Source organism: Paramormyrops kingsleyae, chromosome 25 (assembly GCF_048594095.1).
Source record: "Paramormyrops kingsleyae isolate MSU_618 chromosome 25, PKINGS_0.4, whole genome shotgun sequence".
NCBI classification, from domain to species: domain Eukaryota; kingdom Metazoa; phylum Chordata; class Actinopteri; order Osteoglossiformes; family Mormyridae; genus Paramormyrops; species Paramormyrops kingsleyae.
In genome coordinates this window covers 30065722-30093332 of record NC_132821.1, presented here as the reverse complement: position 1 = coordinate 30093332, position 27611 = coordinate 30065722, and the positions used below count along the sequence as shown (strand labels likewise).

Genomic DNA, 27611 nt, shown 5'->3' with positions numbered 1-27611 from the left:
TTATGATTCTCATGGCAGTGATGGGGGTAGACGAGTAAAAGCATCTTTTCACATTTGGCCAGACCTTATTGTTTATGTTTGTAGAATATTATTACAGTAAATTTGGTGCTTCGTAGTTTGTTTGCATGGTAATCAAAGCTTAAATTTCCTAATGAGAATCTATTATAGAACCCCAAAAAATGTAAAATTGATTCTTCCAGTCATTTATGTGGAAGTTATTTTAGCACCTAAAACAGCCTGAAATGACCAACTGCTGGGGTCATCATTGCACTGGGCGTTTGCATGGCCACCAGGCAGCAGCACTGTGGTCTGCAGAGACACGCGCCTCAAACTGATACTTTTGCAATCTTCTACAAGTCGGGTGACCAAATAATCCATGTTAGGGAGGACACTTTGAGCTAAGATGGGACAAATAACAGAGAAATTCACAGATTTCAGCCACAAGCTGGAAGTTAATATTGCTTGCATCTCATTCATTTCCAAGTCCTCTGAATATATTCCGGATTATTGATTGATTCCTTATTACATCATCAGACCTGAGGGCTGAAAGCAAAAACCAGGGTCAGATTCCAGCCTCCAGCACCCCAGAGCAGCTGGGTTTAAGGCCCATGCTTAAGGGCCCAGTGGTGATATGATTACTCTGCAAGGCACAGGACTCAAACCTACAGCCTACTGGACATGGACACAGAGTCATAACCCACTGAGCTACATATCACACTGACATATGTATAATATTGTGGCGTGTGGAATCCGCCACTCACCAGCAGGGGGCGATCAGTAGTATGCAAGCCAACTGTAACTATGGTTTCCTCACGGTCGGCTGCAGGATTGCTAACTGGGGAGGAAAAAGGCTAAGTGTGCTGCTAATGCTAACTGTGCTGGGAGACTGGGAGACGCCTGCCCAGAGGGCGCCCCCTCCTGACCAACCCAGACGAAGCAGGTGGAATTGTCTATATCAGCTTACAAAGATGGTTTACATAACAATTTAGGGCACATCTTCCAGTACAGGTGGTGAATTGGAGCCCATCCCAGGCAACACAGACTGGGGACTCCATAGTCCCATAGGATGGGAGAACATTGCAGGACATACTGGTTAAGATGTGGATTATATGTATTTATATAATTCAATACCTAATACATCATACTGTCCCAGAAAATGACGTTTTTCCTTTCAATGGCAATTAATGGAAATTTACTTTGTAGAAATTATGGGAATTTTATATATATATATATATATATATATATATATATATATATATATATATATATATAAATTTATAATATAAATGATGCTAGCATATACAGTATAGTATAGCTATTATATAATACTATATTCATAATTATATATTAGAAAATAAAAAAATATATAAATTATGAAATAGATTAAATAATAGCACTTAGGTACATTTAATAATACTTGCGTAAATTTACATGCACAAATACTTGAGTTTGGGGGTTTACATTCAATAAAAAACATTGTGGGACATCAAGGGACGGGGGGTGGTGGTGGGTGGTCTTCAGAGGCTCCGAGCTCAAACGGGCCTTTTTGCAACCTTCTGAAACTCGCTTGCAGTTATATGATGAATTTAAACAGTAAAACGATGTTAATCAGATCACTATGTGACAGTAAGCCTGCTGGTATTTTTCCCATTTAGGCTATATATTTATATATATATAAATACACACACACACAATACCGTAGGTTTGTTCTGTTTCCCCTGCATAAAGACTCCCGCAGCACTGAGCACTGAAGGCGTCCTTTGTCTTTCTCTAAGCATAAACCCACCCAGATGTGGGATAAAGAGTGACAGACGACCCATCAGACTATATAGGTTTTGGTGCAGGTTTTGTTCTCCTTACATCAGCTTTGATGACTTTATACATTGGCCTTCTGCATGAGACCCATGATGTATCTTGCTACTATATGAAGCTCACAACATACAGTTTCTGTTGAGACTGGATCTCAGGGGGGCTGTTTCAGTTCAGCAGTTTCAAGTCTAGTAGAGTTATGAGGAAAACATTTTCCATCACGTCATTGAACAATGACGATCTGCACAGAAAAATGATTCAACGAAAGGTATTTTTCAGAACCAAATAATAGCAACATTTTATCCGTTAATAAGCACTGAAAATAAAGCAGGTTACACCTTATACAGGTCAACTAGATTTTAATGTAAACATGAAAATCAAAATTATAACTGAATGAGAACATTGAGCCCCTTATGTTTGAAAAGGAACTCATGTAGGAGTGTGTGGTTAAGGTGTGTAACCCAGTCTTGGAGGGTGTGGTTATCTGGGTCACATGACCTGTGGAGGTGTGGCTGAGGTCAGAGGTCACAATGGGCTGTAGGTGACCTCTGTGTAAATGTCAAGCAGTTGTCGTCTGTCAATTTTGTCCTGTATCACAGATTAATAAGACATTTATTAGACATGATGTCATCTAACGTAACGGGAAAATTGTTGACGGCCAATCAAGCAGTGAAGTACCTGGTTCCCATGCGCACCAGCAGGAAGCCGCTGTCCCTCCTCCATAGTCGTATGAAGCACAGAATTCTTCAAACCTGAAATTAAATATTACTACTATTGATAGATATGATTGATATGACTTAGCATAGAAGGGCTAAAATAACAATTCAAATTTTATTTATCGTGGTTTGTCCTGTGTTGTGTTTATGGTTTTATATGGGGTTGGGATTAAATACAGAGGCAGTGTGTTAGTTCAGTTTGATTTGGGGCATAAACAGAGATACACAGTAACCCAATGTGAGGGACTGTGTGACTATTGGCCTATCAGGCAGCTACAGCAGACAGGCAGAGGCCGTGACAGTGAAGCGCTAGGTGACTCACCCTTTTCATATCCCCGCATGTACATAAAAACAGAGAAGGGAAAGCAGGTCAAAGCACAAGTTGCAGTGACGGTGATCACTATGATCATAGGGAATCCCATGGAGATCATCGTTGTTTCTGGTGTGGAGACACAGAGAGGCATCGTGCTTTATGTGGGTTCACCCGGAGGGCAAGAGGCAGAAGCATGTTAGCCTTGATGTGGGCTTCAATACACACAACAATAACAACAACAACAAGTTTATTTTTGTATAGCGCATAATCACAACATTACATCGTCTCAAAGCGCTTTACAGCATCCCCACCCAAAGCCCCCAGTGAGTAAGCCATAGGCGACAGTGGCAAGGAAAAACTCCCTAGAAGGAAGAAACCTTGGGAGGGACCAGACTCAAAGGGGGAGCCCATCCTCCAGGGGCCGGCAGGGAGAGTCAAATAGTCAATAGTCACTGGGGGGCCCTGTTTAGCTGCAGAATTTTAGTGCATGAGGCAGAATTAGGCTGCGTGTGGATGCTGGTATGACATACTGTAATATGACTTTCAGCAAAATCAGGAAAGGATTTTGATCATAATATGATCTGTGTGCTGACAACTTCCTCTGATGGCAACAGAGTTACTGAGATCTTCACTGCACAATGCAGGCCCATTTCAGGACAAAATATTCAAAAAAATGAATCTAATTATCTGCGTACTTGTGTTTTCTTAACTTTGGGCTTTAATAAATGTTTCTCATTAGGAGATTTTACCTTTGATTACTATGCAAAGAAACTACAAAGCACCAAATTTACTGCAGTGTAATATTCTACTAACACCCACAATAAGGTCTGGCCAAATGTAAAAACATGCTGAGCATTAACATGCTTTTAGGAGTTCTGATCTGTCACGTCCCACATTCTTTTCCCCTCGTTGTCTCCGTTGTGTGGCTCTAATGAGCCACATCTGTTACTTGTTTAATCTTCTCTCTCATTACAGCCCTCGTGTGGATCACCCCAGGTGCCTCTCGTCTGCTCACTCGTCAATGATGTATATAGTGCCTCCCTGTCTTGATAATTGATGTTGTCGCCTGTGTGAGCACCCCCAGTGGGCCCTGTGCCTGTTCTTGAGTTCTTCCATCTAGTCCATTGAAAGCAGATATTTTCTGGACCAACAGTAAAGTCCCAGATCAGACTCTTTGATGTTTGTAAGCCAAGGACTATATGAAGTGAATGAAGAGTTCCACAGGAAAGCGTATCGAAGAAGAGGAACATGCAGAAATTCTAAGCCAGTAGAGGCTGATTCTTATGAGAGCATTGTCTGTACCACAAGGCTGGTCTGTCACCTTCATCACACATTTCCACAGATCATTAAACAGAATTAAAATGCATTAAAACAATTTAGGGAAAAAAATAAGGTTTTAAATAGCATTTGATGTCGTAAATACTATTTCTGTAGGTATTAAATATTTTCTCTTTTTTTCAATTTAATCAAAGTACTTGTTTAAATTCAGAAACATCATTGGTTACATTGTTTAATGTCAATTTCGATTGTTCCATTTGCTCACATGTCGCTGCGGGGAGCCTTATAACTGTAGATGGAAAAAAATTAATGTAACACACAATGTGCCTTACTGCAGTAAAGTTAGCTTTCTGTTTGAAATTCAGATTTCAAGCTTTAGCTTTAGTGCTAACCATCCATCTAGGTCATTCTGCTGGGAGTTATTAGCCATAGAAAAGTCAGTTTTCTCTCAAATATAATGGGACTGAATCACATTCTTTCTGTGGAGATTAAAATGCCAAAAATATACATTTGAAAAATCCAACAGCAATGTCTCTTACCAGGAATCACGACCAAGTTAATGAAGATAATCCACAGAGTTCTTAATGAGCAGTTTAATGTAGGGACAGTTTTATTCTACTGAACTCCACACGCCAATCGTATCAGTGAGAAGACATCGCCAGGGTGCTCGTATCTTCGCTGTAATTTATTCTGTTGCACTATAAATAGATAATATTTAATAATTAATCCACAGTTAATAGTCTAATAATTCCACAGTTAATTATGCTGTTTAGAGGAATATCCATATAGCGTTTTATTTCATGCTTTCGTGCTTTTCTTTGGTAAAAGAAAAACAAAATTAAGTGGCCGCTTCCTGCGGGTGTTTGTACGTGTCTGTGTTTGTGTGTCTGTGTTTGTGTGTCTGTGTGTTTGTGTGAGTGTGTGTGTGTGTGTGTGTATCAGGGGCACCGCTAGAGATTTTGGGTCCAATGAAAGCGTATCATATTTTCCCCCCTTTATGGTGCCCCTGGTGTGTGTGTGTGTGTGTGTGTGTGTGTGTGTGTGTGTGGGCGGGTGTTGGACGACAGTATTATTGTTTATCCCAATATTTTCCAATTAGAATATCACATATTTTAAAAATATTTTTCTATGCCTGGAATAAACGCTATAGTCACTCAGACTGCATCTCTGATCAAAAATCTTGCATATAAATCGAAAATCTATTTAATTTAGTTCTATAATTTGCCCAGAGCTTCTTTCTAACATAACCAGACAGCACTGAGTTTGAATGTTACTCACAGAGTAAGATGATCAGAGAGACGCATTTTCTTCTTGTCATTAAGGATCTCGGCAGGTTCCTTTATCACGGGCGACTTTGAAGGACAGAAGCGTGGCTGCAATTTACCAAGAGTTACAGGGTATCAGTGAGAAGGAGGTACTTCCCTGATAAATATCACCATGACACACCCACTGAGCAAGAGGATTGTAATTTTGTTAAAGTTGTTGGTATTAAACATTATTTGTGTGTTAGAAGTGTTCAGACAGAGGGTTTCTTTGTGATTTGTGCTTGTTGTGTGTATCTCAAGCTGGGATGTGTAACAGGTTGTATAGCCCAAACTCGGACATGATAGACGGAAAATAATGTGAAAATAATACAGTTAGCAGAATATTCCAGTTACAGTTGTATCATTGAAAGCTACAAAAACGCAGGACCAGAGTAAACCCACAGTGCTCTGCTGTGAGAGCTATAGTAACAGTAATAATGCATACAGGTACAATCACATTGATCTGGGAAGTAAGGTTCCAGAATTAGGGTGAACTAACACTGTTGTGTTATTGTTGTCTTCCATGGCTGGACAACAAACCTATTTCACAGACAAGAGACAATTAAACAGACAATTATAAGCTACTTTTTCTCCAGAGTGGCATATAAAAGAGAAAAGTCTCAAGGACCCGTGAGCATTGAGTTGAAGGTCCCAGTGGTAATATTATTACTCTGCAAATGTTAGGATTTGAATCTACATCCTTCTGGATAAGGATATATACTCATACCTTACTGACCTACATACCACCCTCACATGTGCTTAGTATAGCAGAGTGTGAATATTAGTAACAGAAATTGGATGAAGCACAATCTTTTGTGACGTGACTGTCAGCTGCAGTTGGATATCTGTTAGTACCTATAGGGTAGAAAGAGCTGCAGATGATTCTCATATACATCTCCTCAGGTGTGGAGCAGTATTCCAGCAGGTGTGCGAGATTCAGGCTCACTCTCAATATTCAAGTCAAGACTAAGAACACTGTTGTTTAGTCTAGCTTATATTCATTTACATGTGAAATACAAATTAAAAGTGTAATTGATCACACTCAGTAAATTGTGCAATGACAAATCTTGGAGGAACTTTTATACAAATATCAGACACACAAAGAAATGACTCATTTCAGCAGGATTTGCTGTTGGCCTTGAAATAATGATCCAGTTCCCTTTCTGCAGTAATCAGACACTAACAGAACAGAACGATCAGAGAGATCGTCGTGTCCATGACTGACTGTCACCCAGTGGGAGGGTCTTCAGATGTACAAAGATGGAGGCGTCACCTACTGTCACAGCAGAGTTTTCAAATTGAAAAGATGTCGGTGAGAACTTTAATCTGAATACCAGCAAGCTGAAGGTCTATACCTTCAGAAGAGACTTTGTGTACTACAGTATAATCAAGCATTTTAGAAGTTCAAGCACATTTCAGTTTCATGGTTCATTTATAGTTAAAGAAATTATATGGCAACTGTAAATATTTCACTAGTTTGTATTTAAGTAGACAGTTTGCATTTTAACGTGGAATGTGTGTGACACTTGTTAGGTAACGTGGTGAACATGGTCAGAGGCCCCTGGGCTATTTGAGGTTTCAGAGCCCCCCCCCCGCCAGTTTTTCCTAAGCTGTCACAGCAAAGGAGATAGAAGCCCATGTGGTGCCCTAGGCTTTGGGGGGGCGATGATGAAATTTGTTGACGGGGGCGGCCGGGTTATATTGGCAGCAGGGACGCCATTTTTAAGTCGACACCCCCTCAGAATATTAAATAAGGTTCATTGCAGCCCTTTATTAGCGGAGGCCCCTGGGCTTCAGCCTGGGTAAACCCGTGCATTAAAGAACATCTGCTTTGGTAACTGCTGTCACCCATCGTCCCCTTGGCAGGCTCTGCCCCTCAGGGTGTGTTCCATAGTGTTTTCCTTATAATTGTGATTCATTTATTGCTCTTCAACTTATATAAAAATATGTTTTATATGTATGTGTGTGTGTGTGTGTGTGTATATACACTCACCTAAAGGATTATTAGGAACACCTGTTCAATTTCTCATTAATGCAATTATCTAATAAACCAATCACATGGCAGTTGCTTCAATGCATTTAGGGGTGTGGTCCTGGTCAAGACAATCTCCTGAACTCCAAACTGAATGTCAGAATGGGAAAGAAAGGTGATTTAAGCAATTTTGAGCGTGGCATGGTTGTTGGTGCCAGACGGGCCGGTCTGAGTATTTCACAATCTGCTCAGTTACTGGGATTTTCATGCACAACCATTTCTAGGGTTTATAAAGAATGGTGTGCAAAGGGAAAAACATCCAGTATATGGCAGTCCTGTGGGCGAAAATGCCTTGTTGATGCCAGAGGTCAGAGGAGAATGAGCCGACTGATCAAGCTGATAGAAGAGCAACTTTGACTGAAATAACCACTCGTTACAACCAAGGTATGCAGCAAAGCATTTGTGAAGCCACAACATGCACAACCTTGAGGCGGATGGGCTACAACAGCAGAAGACCCCACCAGGTACCACTCATCTCCACTACAAATAGGAAAAAGAGGCTACAATTTGCACGAGCTCACCAAAATTGGACAGTTGAAGACTGGAAAAATGTTGCCTGGTCTGTTGAGTCTCGATTTCTGTTGAGACATTCAAATGGTAGTCAGAATTTGGCGTAAACAGAATGAGAACATGGATCCATCATGCCTTGTTACCACTGTGCAGGCTGGTGGTGGTGGTATAATGGTGTGGGGGATGTTTTCTTGGCACACTTTAGGCCCCTTAGTGCCAAATGGGCATCGTTTAAATGCCACGGCCTACCTGAGCATTGTTTCTGACCATGTCCATCCCTTTATGACCACCATGTACCCATCCTCTCATGGCTACTTCCAGCAGGATAATGCACCATGTCACAAAGCTCGAATCATTTCAAATTAGTTTCTTGAACATGACAATGAGTTCACTGTACTAAAATGGCCCCCACAGTCACCAGATCTCAACCCAACAGAGCATCTTTGGGATGTGGTGGAATGCATCCCACAAATCTCCATCAACTGCAAGATGCTATCCTATCAATATGGGCCAACATTTCTAAAGAATGCTTTCAGCACCTTGTTGAATCAATGCCACATAGAATTAAGGCAGTTCTGAAGGCAAAAGGGGGTCAAACACCGTATTAGTATGGTGTTCCTAATAATCCTTTAGGTGAGTGTATATATATATATAATATATATATTATATATATATTTCTATTGAGTATTATTGGTATTAGCCTATAATTTCAGCTAAATATCTGGCAATATGTGAATATATATGTTTTTATATTTATGCTCATATGGGCACTGATTGCTATTAGACAGATAGATAGATAGTTAAAAAATCTAATGAACTTCTAGATGTTTACATACCAAACAAGCCTTGACCTAAGAACTTGTCCCTTGTGAACCACAAGCAGAGGCATTTACAGCATAAGAGCAGAGTAAAAACCCACAGAAATATCTAGCAGTACATTTGCCGTGCTTGTGGTCTCGTGGGGGTGCAGAAAGGAAAGAATACACACATCACTGCTCGCCTGCAGAAGGTCCCCAACCTTCAAGTTGTGCACAGAAGATGTTCAGTGTGTCAGTGAGTTAGGTGTGTGGTCAGCGTCACAGGTGTGTGGTGTGGGTCTATAGTCTGTGATGGTCTGCAGTCTGTGATGGTCTGTAGTCTGTGATGGTCTGCAGTCTGTGATGGTCTGTAGTCTGTGATGGTCCGGAGGCCCTTCCACATGCTCCGTGTGTCTCATGTCGCTGAAGTGAGTGTTGATGTATTTTATCATGCTCACACTTCACTGGCCTGATGTCTCAGGACAGGTTGGCTCTTGTCTTCCTGATGCTGCCTCATCTCCTGCTCTGAATGCAGCATCTTGGGTTTTCAGCAGTTTGTAAACCATGGCTTCTGGTTGGAAAGTGTGGTGATTGTTTTTGTGACTGTGACACCCTCAATGCGCCTGTTGATGTAGCCAGTCACTCTGGCTTCAGACTCTTTGAGGTCTGTGGTCTGCTTCTCTAAATATCTTTCAGTCCGTGTGGTGGAACGAGAGCATCAGGGCGTCATCACTCGCCTGCAGCAGGTCCTCAGCCTCAGAGATGCAGCACTAGATCTGCTCATCTGCAGAAAGCTTGCAGACATACAGGGCTGGCTGTACATAGACAGAACTATAGAGCAGAAACGTTTGATATGCAAATAATCATGCATGTGTGAGCATTTTACCTGTAATGTTTGTCAGTAGCTGTACCACTTGCCGTTCAGATCAGGAAATCCATCTGGAGCTACGCAGGTTTGGGTCTGGCCAGTACTTAGGTTGGAGACCACCTAGGATAGCCGGGTTGCTGCTGGTAGAGATGTTGTTCTGGCTGACAGGTTAACCCATCCTGTGCTCTGTGTGGATCCCAAAGTCCCAGTGCAGTGACGGAGGCACTGTGCTGTAAAAATGGTGCCGTCCTTTGTATGAGACATAATACTGAGCTCCTGCCTCTCTGAGGTCATAAAAGATCCCTGGGCATCATTAGAAAGAATAGGGGTGGTACCCCGATGCCCTGGCTAAATTGCCCACTGTGGCCCTTTCAGATCTGGCCTCCTAATCACCCCCTATATCTAACTGGTGAATTCTCTCCTGCCCCTTCACCACCTTAGCTACTGTGTAGTTAACGTGTTCGTGCTGAATGGCTGCTGTCCCATCATCCAGGTGGGGGCTACACAATGGGGGTGGTTGAAGTGGCTCCCCATTTGTCCTGTAAAGCGCTTTAGGTGTCTTGAATAGCGCTATTTACTGTAAATGTAACATTGATTCTTCCTGTCATTTATGTGCAAATTGTTTTAGCACCTAAAACAGACTGAAATGACCAACTGCTGGGGTCATCATTGCACTGGGCGTTTGCATGGCCACCAGGCAGCAGCACTGTGGTGTGCAGAGACACGCGCCTCAAACTGATACTTTTGCAATCTTCTACAAGTAGGGTGACCAAATAATCCATGTTAGGGAGGACACTTTGAGCTAAGATGGGACAAATAACAGAGAAATTCACAGATTTCAGCCATAAGCTGGAAGCTGTGTTAATATTGCTTGCATCTCATTCATTTCCAAGTCCTCTGAATATATTCCGGATTATTGATTGATTCCTTATTACATCATCAGACCTGAGGGCTGAAAGCAAAAACCAGGGTCAGATTCCAGCCTCCAGCACCCCTGAGCAGTTGGGTTTTAGGACCATGTTGAAGGGCCCAGTGGTTATATGATTACTCTGCAAGGCACAGGATTCAAACCCACAGCCTACTGGACATGGACACAGAGTCATAACCCACTGAGCTACATATCACACTGACATATGTATAATATTGTGGCGTGTGGAATCCGCCACTCACCAGCAGGGGGCGATCAGCAGTATGCAAGCCAACTGTAACTATGGTTTCCTCACGGTCGGCTGCAGGATTGCTAACTGGGGAGGAAAAAGGCTAAGCGTGCTGCTAATGCTAACTGTGCTGGGAGACTGGGAGACGCCTGCCCAGAGGGCGCCCCCTCCTGACCAACCCAGACGAAGCAGGTGGAATTGTCTATATCAGCTTACAAAGATGGTTTGCATAACAATTTAGGGCACATCTTCCAGTACAGGTGGTGAACTGGAGCCCATCCCAGGCAACACAGACTGGGGACTCCATAGTTAGGATGGGAGAACATTGCAGGACATACTGGTTAAGATGTGGATTATATGTATTTATATAATTCAATACCTAATACATCATACAGCCCCAGAAAATGAGGTTTTTCCTTTCAATGGCAATTAATGGAAATTTACTTTGTAGAAATTATGGGAATATATATATATATATATATATATATATATATATATATATATATATATATATATATATATATTATTTATAATATAAATGATGCTAGTATATATAGTATAGCTATTATATAATACTATTTTCATAATTATATATTAGAAAATGTAAAAAAATTATAAATTATAAAATAGATTAAATAATAGCACTTAGGTACATTTAATAATACTTGCGTAAATTTACGTGCACAAATACTTGAGTTTGGGGGTCTACATTCAATAAAAAACATTGTGGAACATCAAGGGACGGAGGATAGTGGTGGATGGTCTTCAGAGGCCTTCAGAGGCCCAATGTGAGGGACTGTGTGACTATTGGCCTGTCAGGCAGCTACAGCAGACAGGCAGAGGCCGTGACAGTGAAGCGCTAGGTGACTCACTCTTTTCATATCCCCATATGTACATCAAAACAGAGAAGGGAAAGCAGGTCAAAGCACAAGTTGCAGTGAAGGTGATCACTATGATCATATAGGGAATCCCATGGAGATCATCGTTGTTTCTGGTGTGGAGACACAGAGAGGCATGGTGCTTTATGTGGGTTCATCCGGAGGGCAGGAGGCAGAAGCATGTTAGCCTTGATGTGGGCTTCAATACACACAACAATAGTCACTGGGGGGCGCTGTTTAGCTGCAGAATTTTAGTGCATGAGGCAGAATTAGGCTGCGTGTGGATGCTGGTATGAGATACTGTGATATGACTTTCAGCAAAATCAGGAAAGGATTTTGATCATGATATGATCTGTGTGCGGACAACTTCCTCTGATGGTAACAGAGTTACTGAGATCTTCACTGCACAATGCAGGCCCATTTCAGGACAAAATAAACAATATATAACATAATAAACAAGTGAATCTAATTATCTTTGTACTTAAGTTTTGTTTTACTTTGGGGTTTAATAATTGTTTCTCATTAGTAGATTTAACCTTTGATTACCATGCAAACAAACTACGAATAATATTGTAATGATAGGTGTGTGTGTGTGTGTGTGTGTGTGTGTGTGTGTGTGGAGGGGGGAGGGATTGGCATGGAAGGTTAATTAAGTGGCGACACCTGGGTTGTTAGGGATGTGGGATTAAAAGAGGGAGAGCCGCGCTGAATGGGAGATTTTGCTTGTTAAGTACAGCACTCGTTGGTTCTGGGAGGGAGGTGCCGCTCGTATGCCGTTTAGGGCTGCCGGCGGTGAAGCCACATAGCGGGCTGCAGGGGCAGGTTCCGGTGTTGTAGGGATAGGAGAGTTAGGACGGGGGTAGTTAGGAGTGCATGATCGCTGCAGAATTGAGAGTGTTTGATAGCGGTGAATAGCGGCATCCCCATAGTGACGTAGCGGTGGGGGAATTCCCTTTCCGCGTGGTGGCTTCGATTGTGGACCTGGGTGAATTAATGTTCTTTCCACGTGGGAGGATCTTGAGCCCCGGGGGGGGGGGCGCTATGTTTTAATCTTGTCCGTGTATGTTTGTTTGTGTTTTTTAAAGTAAGCAGCGTAGCCGCTAGGAGTCGGGGCGGGATTATAGAGGTGGTACTGGGTCCGTGACGCTTGCCTGTGCCCGAAGTGTGGGGATTACTGAGTATTGCAGTGCTATTGGTGGGCCGTGCCCTAATAGGGATGTGGTGTGGTTCGGGATTTACTGTGTGGTAACGTGGATTAACACACGTTTGGAAGGGTTGGTTTGCTACGAGGAGATAGCGGGGCCGGACCCTTTGTGAACCCAGACCCGACCCGATAGGTCGCTGTATGAATTGTATTGAATAAAACTTCTTGTAATTGTAGTAGAAGTCTTGTGGTGGTCTATTCCTCCCTTACAGCCTCCAATGCTATTTTAGGTTCATTACTATATACACTCACCTAAAGGATTATTAGGAACACCATACTAATACGGTGTTTGACCCCCTTTCGCCTTCAGAACTGCCTTAATTCTACGTGGCATTGATTCAACAAGGTGCTGAAAGCATTCTTTAGAAATGTTGGCCCATATTGATAGGATAGCATCTTGCAGTTGATGGAGAATTGTGGGATGCACATCCAGGGCACGAAGCTCCCGTTCCACCACATCCCAAAGATGCTCTATTGGGTTGAGATCTGGTGACTGTGGGGGCCATTTTAGTACAGTGAACTCATTGTCATGTTCAAGAAACCAATTTGAAATGATTCGAGCTTTGTGACATGGTGCATTATCCTGCTGGAAGTAGCCATCAGAGGATGGGTACATGGTGGTCATAAAGGGATGGACATGGTCAGAAACAATGCTCAGGTAGGCCGTGGCATTTGAACGATGCCCAATTGGCACTAAGGGGCCTAAAGTGTGCCAAGAAAACATCCCCCACACCATTACACCACCACCACCAGCCTGCACAGTGGTAACAAGGCATGATGGATCCATGTTCTCATTCTGTTTACGCCAAATTCTGACTCTACCATTTGAATGTCTCAACAGAAATCGAGACTCATCAGACCAGGCAACATTTTTACAGTCTTCAACTGTCCAATTTTAGTGAGCTCATGCAAATTGTAGCCTCTTTTTCCTATTTGTAGTGGAGATGAGTGGTACCCGGTGGGGTCTTCTGCTGTTGTAGCCCATCCGCCTCAAGATTGTGCGTGTTGTGGCTTCACAAATGTTTTGCTGCATACCTCGGTTGTAACGAGTGGTTATTTCAGTCAAAGTTGCTCTTCTATCAGCTTGAATCAGTCGGCCCATTCTCCTCTGACCTCTAGCATCAACAAGGCATTTTCGCCCAAAGGACTGCCGCATACTGGATGTTTTTCCCTTTGCACACCATTCTTTGTAAACCCTAGAAATGGTTGTGCGTGAAAATCCCAGTAACTGAGAAGATTGTGAAATACTCAGACCGGCCCGTCTGGCACCAACAACCATGCCACGCTCAAAATTGCTTAAATCACCTTTCTTTCCCATTCTGACATTCAGTTTGGAGTTCAGGAGATTGTCTTGACCAGGACCACACCCCTAAATGCATTGAAGCAACTGCCATGTGATTGGTTGATTAGATAATTGCATTAATGAGAAATTGAACAGGTGTTCCTAATAATCCTTTAGGTGAGTGTATATATACTATATATATATATATATATATATATATATATATATAGTCTTTTTTAACCAAAACTATTAAATGAAAAATAAACCTAAGAAAATATATTTTATTTAGCAGTAGCTCTTAAATATGTTGTATATTACATATAATATAAAAATGACAATACGTATTATTATTATTATTATTATACATTCCCTTTTGTGAGTGATGCATGTATGAATTAAAAATTGAATCCCCTTTACCCAATCACTGCCATAAGGATCATTTATAAATACTATAATATACTAAGGGTGTCACGTTTTCGATTATAAATCGAAATCGATCGAAATTCATGCTCAATCTCGATTATCGAATCAAAAAATGGAATCGTCGATGCTGCCACGCTCCCATGTCACTTCAGCTTGGCTTGCCAAGCGAAAAAAAAAAACACGCTTGTTGAAGTGCTGCGAGTCAACCTAACAGCTACAACAAACGGCTAAAAGATAGCATAGCAATTGCAGACGCAGGAGACCCGTCGACAGAACTTGAACCCCCTCCTCTTTCACTGAAGTCGCCGGTGTGGAAGTATTTTGGATTTCCAGTGAGTTATGTTGACAACGTTCGTGTTGTCGACAAAAAAAACACAGTTTGCAAGCTCTGCTATGTACGTATACCACATTATTCCACCGGCAGCACGACTAACATAACAGGGCATCTCCGCAGGCACCACAAAAACATAGATTTATCTGTTAAACCGACAAGTGTAACACAAACTACTCTCCCGTCTTCATTTGGAATTAAACTTCCAAGTAACTCAACACGTGCAAAGGCAATTACAAGCGCGGTAGGAGTAGTTATAGCCGCGGACATGCGACCTTATTCAGTGGTAGAAAACTCCGGTTTTAGGCATTTAATTAGCGTGCTAGAACCGCGCTACGAAATCCCAAGTAGAACGCATCTCACAGCTACAGTGATACCCTCCATGTACAGTAATGTGAAGGAGAAAGTTATTGAAGGTCTTAGCAGTGCACATTTAGTAGCCTTGACTACAGATTGCTGGACCTCCAGAGCAACACAGAGCTTCATGACTGTCACAGCACATTACATTAATGATGACTGGGAAATTCAAAATCCAGTACTTCAAACTCGCCCCATATATGAAGCTCACACAAGTGAACATTTAGCAGAAGTGCTGAGGGAAGTGGTACTGGAATGGAAGTTGAACAGACAAAATGCAACAATTCCTGTGACAACTGATAATGCAAAGAACATTGTCAATGCCTCACATGCAGCTGGATTGTCTCCACACATTGGATGTTTTGCCCACACTGTGAATCTGGCCTCCCAGAAGGGTTTGGGAGTACACCAGATTTCCCGTCTTTTGGGCAGAGTCAGGAGGGTGGTCACTTTTTTCCACAGAAGCACCACTGCAGCAGCCGCCTTAAAGTCAAAACAAGACATGCTTCAGCTTCCTCCTCACACTCTGGTTCAAGATGTCAATACAAGGTGGAACTCCAGCTATGACATGATCACACGCTATTTAGAGCAACAAGCTGCTATCTATTCTGCACTTGCAGAAAAAGACATAAAAAAAAATGCTAAAGACCTTATCACCCTCTCTGATCAAGATGTGACTGTTCTGGAAGATGTATGTCAGGTACTGAAGCCCCTAAAACAGGTACACCCTTAATGAGTTCCGAACAGCAGCCTACTGTGTCTATGGTCATGCCCCTACAACACACCATCCTGACATCTTTGAAACACAGTGACACAGATTCAACAATTGTAAAGGATGTTAAATCTGCTATAGAGGCAAATTTTGAAGAGAGGTATTCAGACCCAAGACTTCAACAGTTCCTGAATGAGAGCACTGCCTTGGATCCTAGGTTTAAAACTTTACCCCACCTGGATGACATATCTCGGAATGAGATCTTCAATTGTCTGGAGGAGAAAATCTTGCAAGAGCATTCCACACAGGTATGTGATGCTAATAGGCTAATGTGATTAAGTTAAAGTAGTTTGTTTTTTGTATTTACGTAATTTCACATTCATAATATTTCATGAATAGGACTAATCACAATATCTTTTCTGTTTGTTGTTGTCACACTTAAATATAATTTCTGCCTGTTTATTACCTTAAACAACAGTGTTTTGTGTGTGACTATTTCAGTCTCATGCCTCAGGAGAAGGATCCAGCCAAAACCCTGCTGAGGATACAGTCACTGTAGCAACCAGTGGAGGCAGCCCCCCAGCAAAGAGAACAGCACTCAGTGAACTGTTTGGTGATTTTTTTCAGCACAGCCTCCACTGCATCATCATCAGAAACCAAACCATGGCCTGATGTTGTAAAAGACGAGATTCAGCTATACAAAATGGTTAAAGTAATTTCTGTGGATTCAAATCCACTGAAATGGTGGAAAAATAATGAGAACCAGTACCCAAATTTGTCCAAGCTTGCCAAACGTTATCTTGCTGTACAAGCAACAAGTGTGGGAAGTGAAAGAGTGTTCTCAACAGCTGGGGACATTGTGACATCTCAAAGAGCAGCCCTCTCCACAGAGAATGTGGACATTCTCATTTTCTTAAAGAAGAACATGAAACTTTAAAAAAAAAAATCTGCCCATATAAATGTAAATAGTTAATATTTTTGACAGTATTTTTGCAATATTTTTAGCAGTTCTCTTTTCACATTCCTCTTTAACAAGAACTCGAAACTGCTATTTTTTTTTTGTGAACTTGAATGTCATCATCTGTGAAGAAAACTGCAGTTACAAAAGAGAAATTAGATGGCAGGTTATTTTGTATAAGTTTCCAATTGACTGAAGATATAAGTTATTGTTACATTATATTGTTAATAAACATTTTAAATTTGACAATGTAGTGTGTGGTACATTGCGAACAAGACAATATTAGTCTAAATACTAGAACTCGTGGCCATAAGTGGAAATTAGCGGGAGAACATTTTAAAACAAATTTGAGGAAGCACTTCTTTACACAGCGTGTAGTTAGAGTATGGAATAGTCTTCCTGCTAGTGTAGCGGAAGCTAAAACCCTGGGTTCCTTTAAATCAGAGCTAGATAAGATTTTAACAACTCTGAGCTATTAGTCAAGTTCTCCCCAAATGAGCTTGATGGGCCGAATGGCCTCCTCTCGTTTGTAAATTTCTTATATTCTTATGTTCAAAGGTCAGATATTATTATATTGCATACAAGTCTTAAAATGGCATAGCTTGTGCTTTCAAATTTTTCTTTTTTAAATCGAGAATCGAATCGAACCGTGACTTTAGAATCGAAAATGTAATCGAATCGAGAATTTGGAGGATCGTGACACCCTTACTAATTAAATGCCGTAAATGACTGTAGTGCTGTTTGTGACTGAGGGCGCAACAGTCTTTGAACGTGTCTACAAACATATTGCCTCGATATTGAAAGAACTTTTAAGTTTTTGTACTGTGGTATGTTTACTTACTAAAGAGTTTTGGAAAGGTTAAACAAGTCTCGCGTCAATGACTTTATTTTCCTACCAAGAAGAACGCGGAATATTAGGAACAGCACTAACAAAGCTGGAAACTGCTTTTACAGTTCAGCCAGACTACAATGCGTGCATGAAAATTAAAATCACAATTATATCTGAATGAGAAAATTGAACCCCTTATGTGTCAAAATGAAGACATGTAGGAGGAGGTGTGCAAGTGAGTCTTGGAGGGTGGGGTTATCTGGATAACATGACTTGTGGAGGTGTGGCTGAGGTCAAAGGTCACAGTGGGCTGTAATTGACTTCTGTGTAAATGTCAAGCAGCTGTCGTCCGTCACTTCTGTCCTGCACCTATGATACAGTATCACAGATTAATAAGACATCTATGATGTACAGTATGATGTCATCTTATGTAAATAGGAAATTGGTGACAGCCAATCAGACAGTGAAGTACCTGCTTCCCATGTACACCAGCAGGAAGCTGCTGTCCCTCCTCCACAGTCTTATGTAGCTCAGATTTCGTCACACCTGAAGTTAATTGTTATTGACACATAAGACAGATACTCAGTATATGCAATTTTATTTATCGTGGTTTGTCCTGTGTTGTGTTTATGGTTTTATATGGGGTTGGGATTAAATACAGAGGCAGTGTGTTAGTTCAGTTTGATTTGTGGCATAAACAGAGATACACAGTAACCCAATGTGAGGGACAGTGTGACTATTGGCCTATCAGGCAGCTACAGCAGACAGGCAGAGGCCGTGACAGTGAAGCGCTAGGTGACTCACCCTTTTCATATCCCCATATGTACATCAAAACAGAGAAGGGAAAGCAGGTCAAAGCACAAGTTGCAGTGACGGTGATCACTATGATCATAGGCAATCCCATGGAGAACAAAGTTATTCCTGGTGTGGAGACACAGAGAGGCATGGTGCTTTATGTGGGTTCATCCGGAGGGCAGGAGGCAGAAGCATGTTAGCCTTGATGTGGGCTTCAATACACACAACAATAGTCACTGGGGGGCGCTGTTTAGCTGCAGAATTTTAGTGCGTGAGGCAGAATTAGGCTGCATGTGGATGCTGGTATGAGATACTGTGATATGACTTTCAGCAAAATCAGGAAAGGATTTTGATCACGATATGATCTTTGTGCTGACAACTTCCTCTGATGGTAACAGAGTTACTGAGATCTTCACTGCACAATGCAGGCCCATATCAAGACAAAATAAACAATATATAACATAATAAACAAGTGAATCTAATTATCTTTGTACTTAAGTTTTGTTTTACTTTGGGGTTTAATAATTGTTTCTCATTAGTAGATTTAACCTTTGATTACCATGCAAACAAACTATGAATAATATATTATCTTTTTTAACTAAAAACTATCAAATAAAAATGAAAAATAAACCTAAGGAAATATATTTTATTTAGCAGTAGCTCTTAAACATATTGTATATTACATATAATATAAAAATGACAGTACGTATTATTATTATTATTATAAATTACTTCCTTCTTGTGAGCGATACATGTATGAATTAAAAATTGAATCCCCTTTACCCCATCACTGCCATAAGGATCATTTATAAATACTATAATATACAGTTACCTATGTTCCTATTATCGAAACTTAACATTTATAATATTACAAAGATAGCATGCATATAAGAGCTAATGAAATGTATTTTTGGATGTGATTTTAGAAAAATGTGTTTAATGTTTTTGATCATCCTTAATTTACAATATTATGTTTCGTTTTCTTTCTATTATTCTTCTACTGTTATTTGAGTTATGTGCATACGCACATTACTGCAATGAATCTGAGACGGATGATACCTGCACTCTTAGCTGTTCTTGAGGTCTTCCATCTGGTCTATTGAAAACTGAGATATTTTGTGAAACAACAGTAAAGTCCCTGATCAGACTCTTTGATGTTTTTAAGCCAAGGACTATATGAAGTGAATGAGGAGTTCCACACGAAAGCGTATCGAAGAAGAGGAACATGCAGAAATTCTAAGCCAGTAGAGGCTGATTCTCATGAGAGCATTGTCTGTACCACAAGGCTGGTCTGTCACCTTCATCACACATTTCCGCAGGTCATTAAACAATATTTAAAAGCATTAAATCAATTTGGAGAAGAAAAAGCAAGGTTTAAAATAATATATGGTGTCTTAAATGCGATTTCTGTAGGCATTAAATACTTTCTTTGATTTTTTTTTCCAATTCTTCTTTAAATTCAGAAACAACATTGTTTATACTGTTTAATGCCCATTTCGATTGTTCCATTTGCTCACATGCCACTTTGTCTGCGGGGAACCTTATAACCGTAGATGGAAACAAATTAATGTAACACACAATGTAGCTTACTGCGGTAAAGTTAGCTTTATGTTCAAAATTCAGATTTCCAGCTTTAAAGGGGCAGTTGACCCCGAAAATGAAAAAAACATATTTTAGTGGAGCTTTAGTGATAACTATCCATCTGGGTCATTCTGCTGGGAGTTATTGGCCTTAGAAATGTTGGTTTTCTCTCATATAATGGGACTGAATGGCATTATTTCTGTGGTGATTTAAGCGACAAAAATATACATTTGAAAAAGTCAACAGCAATGTCTCTTACCAGGAATCATGACACAAGTTACTGAAGATAATCCACAGAGTTCTTAGTGAGCAGTTTAATGTACAGTAGGAGCTGCACAGTCCGCAGAAGCCAGGGTTCTCCTGCTTGTATCTTCTGCACAATGACGATACCTCAAAAAAAAGACTCTGAGTCTCTAAAAAGATTTGGTTATATGTGCAGTGGAAGTGGGTGAGGACTTTTCTGAGAACTGATACTTATAAATAGGCTGGACAACAAACCTATTTATGTCACTTAGAATCAACGTACAGAGTGACATAAAAGAGAAGAAAGTTTGGAGTCAGAGAGCAGTGTCAGCTTCCGACACCCCCGAGCGGTGGGTTGAGTCCTAATTAAATCACGAGACCTAAAGACTCCCACTGAACTGCGGGCTAAAGGCATCCAAGCGAGGAAAGCCTGGACTCAAAGAACAGGGTCAGCATCCAGCCTCCAGCACCCCAGAGCAGCTGGGTTTAAGGGCCATGCTTAATATCTGGCAATGTGTGGACATATATTTTTAAATTTATGCTCATATGGACACTGATTGCTATTCTGATAGATAGATAGATAGATAGATAGATAGCCAGTTAAAAAAAATCTAATGAACTTCTAGATGTTTACATATCAAACAAGCCCTGACCTAAGAACTTGTCCCTTGTGAACCACGTCTCGCTGAAAGCAGAGGCATTTACGGCATCAGAGCAGTGTAAAAACCCACAGAAATATCTAGCAGTACATCTGCCGTGCTTGTGGTCTCATGGGGGTGCAGAAAGGAAAGAATACACACATCATTGCTCGCCTGCAGAAGGTCCAACCTTCAAGTTGTGCATAGAAGATGTTCAGTGTGTCAGTGAGTTAGGTGTGTGGTCAGCGTCACAGCTGTGTGGTGTGGGTCTATAGTCTGTGATGATCTGTAGTCTGTGATGGTCTGCAGTCTGTGATGGTCTGCAGTCTGTGGTGGTCTGTAGTCTGTGATGGTCTGCAGTCTGTGATGGTCTGGAGGCCCTGCCACATGATCCGTGTGTCTCATGTTGCTGAAGTGAGTGTTGATTTATTTGATCACGCTCACATTTCACTGGCCTGATGTCTCAGGACAGGTCGGCTCTTGTCTTCCTGAGTGCTGCCTCATCTCCTGCTCCGAATGCAGCGTCTGGGGTTTTAAGCAGTTTGCCCACTTCTGCTGTAAACCATGGCTTCTGGTTGGAAAGTGTGGTGATTGTTTTTGTGACTGTGACACCCTCAAAAAACTTTGTGAAGCAAAATGGCACAAAGCTGCTACCATCGTAAAATTTGCTGTGAAGCGTAATTCTGTGCATAAACACGCACAGACGCGTGAGGTACAAATAGGGAAGGTGGCACAGATCAGTCCAGATCAGCAACCAGATGATGTCATTAAGCGAGCGCCAGTCAAACATTACATGGTAGAAAACAATGTGGAAATTCATGGTGTCCTTCTGATCCAAAGATGATGTTTCATGACTACAATTCATCTGTGTGCTCTGAGGAGGCTCTGCAGCCCCAATCTGGAGGCGCAGAATCTGGAACAGTAGGGGCACTGGAGGTCGGGGGTTGTGATCTCTGCTGGTGCTGCACTGTGCTGCCTCATCCCGGCTGCGATGACCTTCATGACCGAGTCTTTGTAGTGTTTCTAGGCCCTGCGACTCATGAAGGTCTCCTGCAATACATCAGGATTAGCAGTCGCACTTAAGTATGCTGGTTCCCCATACAAATATCATGCAAACCCATCAGAAACAGCCTGATCTTGCAGTCTGACCAGGTCCAGCCTCATTCTGCTAGTAGGTGGTAGCCTACTGGACCGAAGCTGAATTCACAAACTGGGTACTTCTGTCGACCTTGCAGTTCTGTCGGAGCCTCCAGCATCTGCCCATGAGAATGTGATCGATCTCCTTCGCCGCACCACCAGTACTGGAGAACCAAGTCCAATGACGTGGCTCAGGGCACAGGAAGCAGGATCCAGCGACCCCCAAACCCCTGACCTTTTGCAAAGTCAAAGAACGAGGAGCCACTTTTACCAGGGTATCTAGACTTGTGGGGACCGACACAATCCTCATATCCAGCCCTGTCAGTGCCAGTTGGTCGCATTGAAGGACGTCACCTCATGGGCTCCCATCAACCACTGATTCAAACATTCAAAGCGTTTATTGTCATATGTACAGTAGAAAAGTGCATTTCTCTGTGCAATGAACTTCTTATGTCGCTGTACACACAAAATACCATACAATATAATAGAAAAAATAGAAAAATAAATACTTTGAAGTGTAATGTGCAAAAGAGCTACAGTATGAGGTAGTATGATAGTATGGTAGTATGATGCCCATTAATCATACTCCTGTCAGCTGTGAAGGAGTCTGATGGCAGACTGAGCGAAGTTGAAAATACAATGGCTTCACACCCCTGCTGGATGGGCTGCCTCAAGTTAGGACCTGTGAACGGCCGCAGGAGAACCGCTTGCAGGGCAGGATGCAGTTTAACGTCATTCCTACATTTTGCATATGGACGCATTACTTATATGGATCAAAAATACTTCAACTGTAAAGTTTCTGCGCTGCCAATATGATTATGTGGTTTGTTTTGGCATTAAAAGCAGTCTGCTCAGCCTGTCGTGGTTGAGAACAAAGTGATTTCAAAGATATATGGTAGCACTCAATACAAATCTTGAAAAATATCTTCAGTCTGGGTGGCGTTTGGTCAGTATTTCCCTCCGTAAGTCCACTTTCCTCAGTCTTCAAAACTAATAAATGTGTAAATAAACACTTTACTTGTGTTCAATTGTCGTTTTCTACTTTCCATTTCTGGATTAATATATATTTATAGTAGCCAGACGAATAGCCAGACGAATGATGGACCAGCGCCATTCAAGCTCATTGTACCTGTAGCTCAACCACAAAAGTAAACGGTTCTTTGCTGACACCTCGTGGCTGAATATTGTATTACACTAACGGGAAGTAGCACTGATAAGGAAGTTCAGTTTAGTCCGTGACATTGTTGGGCAGATCGAAAATGTGACACAATCCCTTCACATAATTCTACAATTTGGCATCATCTGTAAGTAAAAAAGTTCCTTTTATTATACAACATTTATTATAGTACTATAATTTGAGTAGATTAATGCAAAATGTAAAGTTAGTTATTATTATAATCATATAATATTTCCATCAATATTTCGATCATAAAATATTTCCATTGTGAATATTAGCTTGGTTATTAGTATATCTCCTTTTTAATTTCCAGTTTTACACTTTTTCCTAGTTAAACTTGCCAGCTACAACAATTATTCTGTTTCTTTGGGGGACAGTTGCGGATTGTTTAGCTGCCTTAATTACCGGGGTACACATCACGAGGACCTGTGCTCCGTAATATGACAAGCCGTTTTAACATTAAACATTAGACGGAATAGGAATTTTAGATATCTTCATTGTAGTTCTTATTAGTACAAACTGGCGTTTCAGATATCTCTAGTTCATTCTTACGAGTACAAATGAGCATGTGAGACATTCAGAATTCAGTTATGTGCACTGGTATATATATATATACTGTACACACTGATTAAAAGTCATATGTTTATTATTTCAAATATCGACAACATACTGTATCAGAACATGTAACAATAGGCCTGGAAGTTATGTTGAACTGATTAAAGCAAGATTATTGAATAAAATGCACTTGCCGAAACACATTAACGTATTTATTAATTTAAATATTGTTAATAGGACTAAATGAAACGCGATCATTCAACGACATTCTGATCTGAAAGCAACTTCCTGGTGACGTATGTGTGCCTTTTTGGTACGTAGCCTATGCATTAATAAGAGAATTGAAGTAAGGCAAAGGTTATGCTCCCTAATTACTTTTATATGCAAACATTGGTAAAGTAATTGAATTACTTTTGAAGTTACTGTTACTAATTACTAATTTTCAGTAACTTGCACAATAATGTTGATTAGGGACTGATTCATAATTCAGTAATCAGCCCTAGAGACTCCCACAGCACTGTGGACTGAAGGCGTCCTTTGTCTTTCTCCAAGCATAAACCCACCCAGATGTGGGATAAAGAGTGACAGACGACCCATCAGGCCATATAGGTTCTGCATTGCTCACTGGTCCAAGTTTTGAGCTCCTTACACCAGGATTGGTGTCTGTTTGCATTGGCTTTCTGTATGAGAGCCATGACAAAAATTGCTAGAGTGAAGCTCACAACATACAGTCTCTGAGACTGGGTGTAAGAGGTGCTGATTCTGTTCTGTGGTCTGTGGGCCCCTGTTTTAGCCTGAGCCTTGTGTAGAGGTTCGAGGTCTGTGGGTGTGCTCCTCCTTTAAAGCTCTTGGTTTTTAACGGCTTGCATTTAAGGTGACATCTTACCTGTTTTAATGACCATAGTTCTCGGCGGTTTTAGGTCATGCTGAGTTATGAGGAAAATATTTTCCATCACGTCATCGAACAATGATGTTCTGCACTGAAAAATTATTCAACTAAAGGCCTTTTTCAGAAGCAAACAAAAGGAACATTTTATTGCTTAATAATCATCCAAAATAAACTGGATACCCCTTCCACAGTTCAACCAGACCTCAATGTACATGAAAATTATAATTAAAAGATAAAAGTTGAATGAGAAAATATGTGTCAAAATGGAAGTTTTGGAGGGTGGGGTTATCTGGATCACATGACTTGTGAAGCTGTGGCTGAGGTCAGAGGTCACAGTGGGCTGTATTTGACCTCTGAGTAAAAGTCAAGCAGTTCTCCTTCATCGCTTCTGGCCTGCCCCTATAACACAGTATCACTGATTAATAAGACATTTATGGTCTATGATGTCATGTGACTTTGTCATCTGATGAAAATGGAAAATCAGTGACAGCCAATCAGACAGTGAAGTACCTGCGTCCCATTTGCACCAGCAGGAAGTCGCTGTCCCTTCACCATAGTCTTATGAAGCTTCAAACCTGAAATGAAATATTATTACTGTTGACACATAATATTGATACTCAGTGTAGAAGGGCTAAAATCACAATGCAATAATTTTATCATGGTTTGTCCTGTGTTGTGTTTATGGTTTTATATGGGGTTGGGATTAAATACAGAGGGAGTGTGTTAGTTCAGTTTGATTTGGGGCATAAACAGAGATACACAGTAACCCAATGTGAGGGACTGTGTGACTATTGGCCTGTCAGGCAGCTACAGCAGACAGGCAGAGGCCGTGACAGTGAAGCGCTAGGTGACTCACCCTTTTCATATCCCCGCGTGTACGTGAAAACAGAGATGGGAATGCAGAGCAGAGCACAAGCTGCAGTGAAGAATGCCACCAAAATTATGGAAAACTCCCCACAGACTGCCATTGCTTCTGGTGTGGAAACACAGGGAGACATGATGGGTTATTTGAGGACATTCGGAGGGCAGGCAGCCCTTGATCTGGGCTATAATATACATGCCATACCTCAAAATGGCAACAGGGATCACTAGGGGGCGCTGTTTAGCTGCAGGACATGAGTGGGAGAGGCAGGATTAAGCTGCATATGAACACTGATATGAGATGCTATGACATGATTCCCCGCAAAATCAGGAAAAGATTTTGATCATGGCACAATCCATGTGCTGACAACTTCCTCTGATGGTAACAGAGATACAGTGGTACCTCAGAACTCGAACTTAATCCGTTAAGATCTCCGGATCGAATCCTAAAAAGTTCAAGTTCTGATCGAATTTACCACATAAGAAATAATGGAAAACCAATTAATTGGTTCCCGGTAAAACAAATTACACCTAAATATGTTTTTTTTTTAGCATTTAAACACAAAATGAACCGGATAAAACAAGAAGAGCATATACTGTACTAAACACATCTAAGCACATTTATCAAAACAGTAATTTGTAAAGTAAGAAAATAAATGTATCCAAACAATGTGTCCTGCCCCGATCGTCCGCTCCTTCCATCCCCTGTCAGCACGACAATATTATTATAATTAGATGTATTAATGGTTTATTATTAATATTAAAATAAGAAATCTTTATTTTTCAATGCATTTTATTATATAATAATAATTACTGTTACTGTCTATCATTGTCTAAATGTATTTTTACTGTCTAAATATATGTATTCAGTTAGTATAAACATGCATGCACAGTGCTATCACAGCGAATGCGAGGCTGAGACTGAAGCGTTACCCTTTGTTTCCACTGAGAGACGTGCCGCATGACTCATTTCCCCGCGCGAACAACTTATCTTAGGTCGGCGTTCACGGTTTGACTTCTGAGATTCAGATCGATCTCTAGGTAATTTTTTTTTCAAACTGGTTGGTTCGACTTTTAAGAAATTCGAGTTCTAATGAGTTTGAGAACTGAGGTACCACTGTACTGTGATCTTCACTGCACAGTGTTAGTCCAAATTAGGCCAAAATATTCAAACAAGGGAATCTAAGTAATCCATGTTTTTCAACTGAAAATTAAGTATCAAATAAGAATGAAAAAATTGTCACACATTAAACATTATTAAAAAGCATTTAATCAATTCAGGGAAATAAAATAAGGCCTTAAATAGCATGATTCCATTTTAAATACTATTACTGTAGCTATTAAATATTTTCTTTACCATTTTTTTGCAATTTAATCAAAGTACTTGATTCAATTCAGAAAGAAATTTGGTTATATTGACTAATGACCTTTTTGATTGTTCTATTTGCTAACATGCCACTTGGACTATAGGGAACCGTAGATGGAAACAAATTAGGGTAACACACAGTGTAGCTTACTGCCGTAAAGTTAGCTTTATATTTGAAATCCAGTTTTCTGGTTTCTTTCAGCAAAAGTAAGCAGGCGGTTTTTAATCACGGATTTTGATGTCAGGCAGAAATGCACACGAAACAAATTATTGTAACACACAGTGTAGCTTGCTGCAGTAAACTTAGCTTTACATTCCAGCTGTAATCATAGCTGTCAAGTCTCCCGTTTTGGCCGGGAAACTACCGTATTTTACCCCTCTTTCCCGCCGTCCTCCCGCATTAGTATTTTCCCGTAAATCTCCCGTATTATAATGTCATTATAAAAAAATTCCTCTGCCTTTCCAAACTGCACTGCCTCTGATCAAAAGTCTTGCAAATAAACAGAAAATTTAGTTCTAGAAGGTGTCTAGAGCTTCTTCCTTACACAACCAGTCAGCACTGAGTTTGAATGTTACTCACAGAGTAAGATGATCAGAGAGACGCAGTTTCT

At 40.9% G+C, this 27611-nt stretch overlaps 4 long non-coding RNA genes across 5 annotated transcripts in view; 1 reads left to right on the top strand and 3 right to left on the bottom strand.

The window, feature by feature from the left end:
- Positions 1–2057: 2057 nt before the first annotated feature.
- LOC111853156 (uncharacterized) lies at positions 2058–27611 on the bottom strand. 2 transcript variants are annotated; one of them, XR_011985640.1, is made up of 5 exons: positions 27581–27611; positions 4656–4814; positions 2848–2964; positions 2488–2561; positions 2058–2397 (listed from the first exon to the last, which is right to left on the bottom strand). It is a non-coding gene; the product is annotated as an uncharacterized lncRNA (long non-coding RNA). The 2 variants fall into 2 exon arrangements; XR_002840400.2 differs by lacking the exon at positions 27581–27611 and adding an exon at positions 5395–5471.
- On the bottom strand, positions 17800–20560 carry LOC111853048 (uncharacterized). The gene is made up of 4 exons (XR_011985637.1): positions 20394–20560; positions 18563–18679; positions 18231–18304; positions 17800–18127 (listed from the first exon to the last, which is right to left on the bottom strand). It is a non-coding gene; the product is annotated as an uncharacterized lncRNA (long non-coding RNA).
- The window catches only part of LOC140582849 (uncharacterized), a 28141-nt gene continuing 23905 nt past the window's right edge, over positions 23376–27611 (top strand). Inside the window, exon 1 of the long non-coding RNA XR_011985638.1 lies at positions 23376–23456. This is a non-coding gene — a long non-coding RNA (uncharacterized lncRNA). The remainder of the gene's footprint in view (positions 23457–27611) is intronic.
- Positions 24963–25750, bottom strand: LOC140582719 (uncharacterized). The gene is made up of 3 exons (XR_011985556.1): positions 25630–25750; positions 25284–25348; positions 24963–25172 (listed from the first exon to the last, which is right to left on the bottom strand). It is a non-coding gene; the product is annotated as an uncharacterized lncRNA (long non-coding RNA).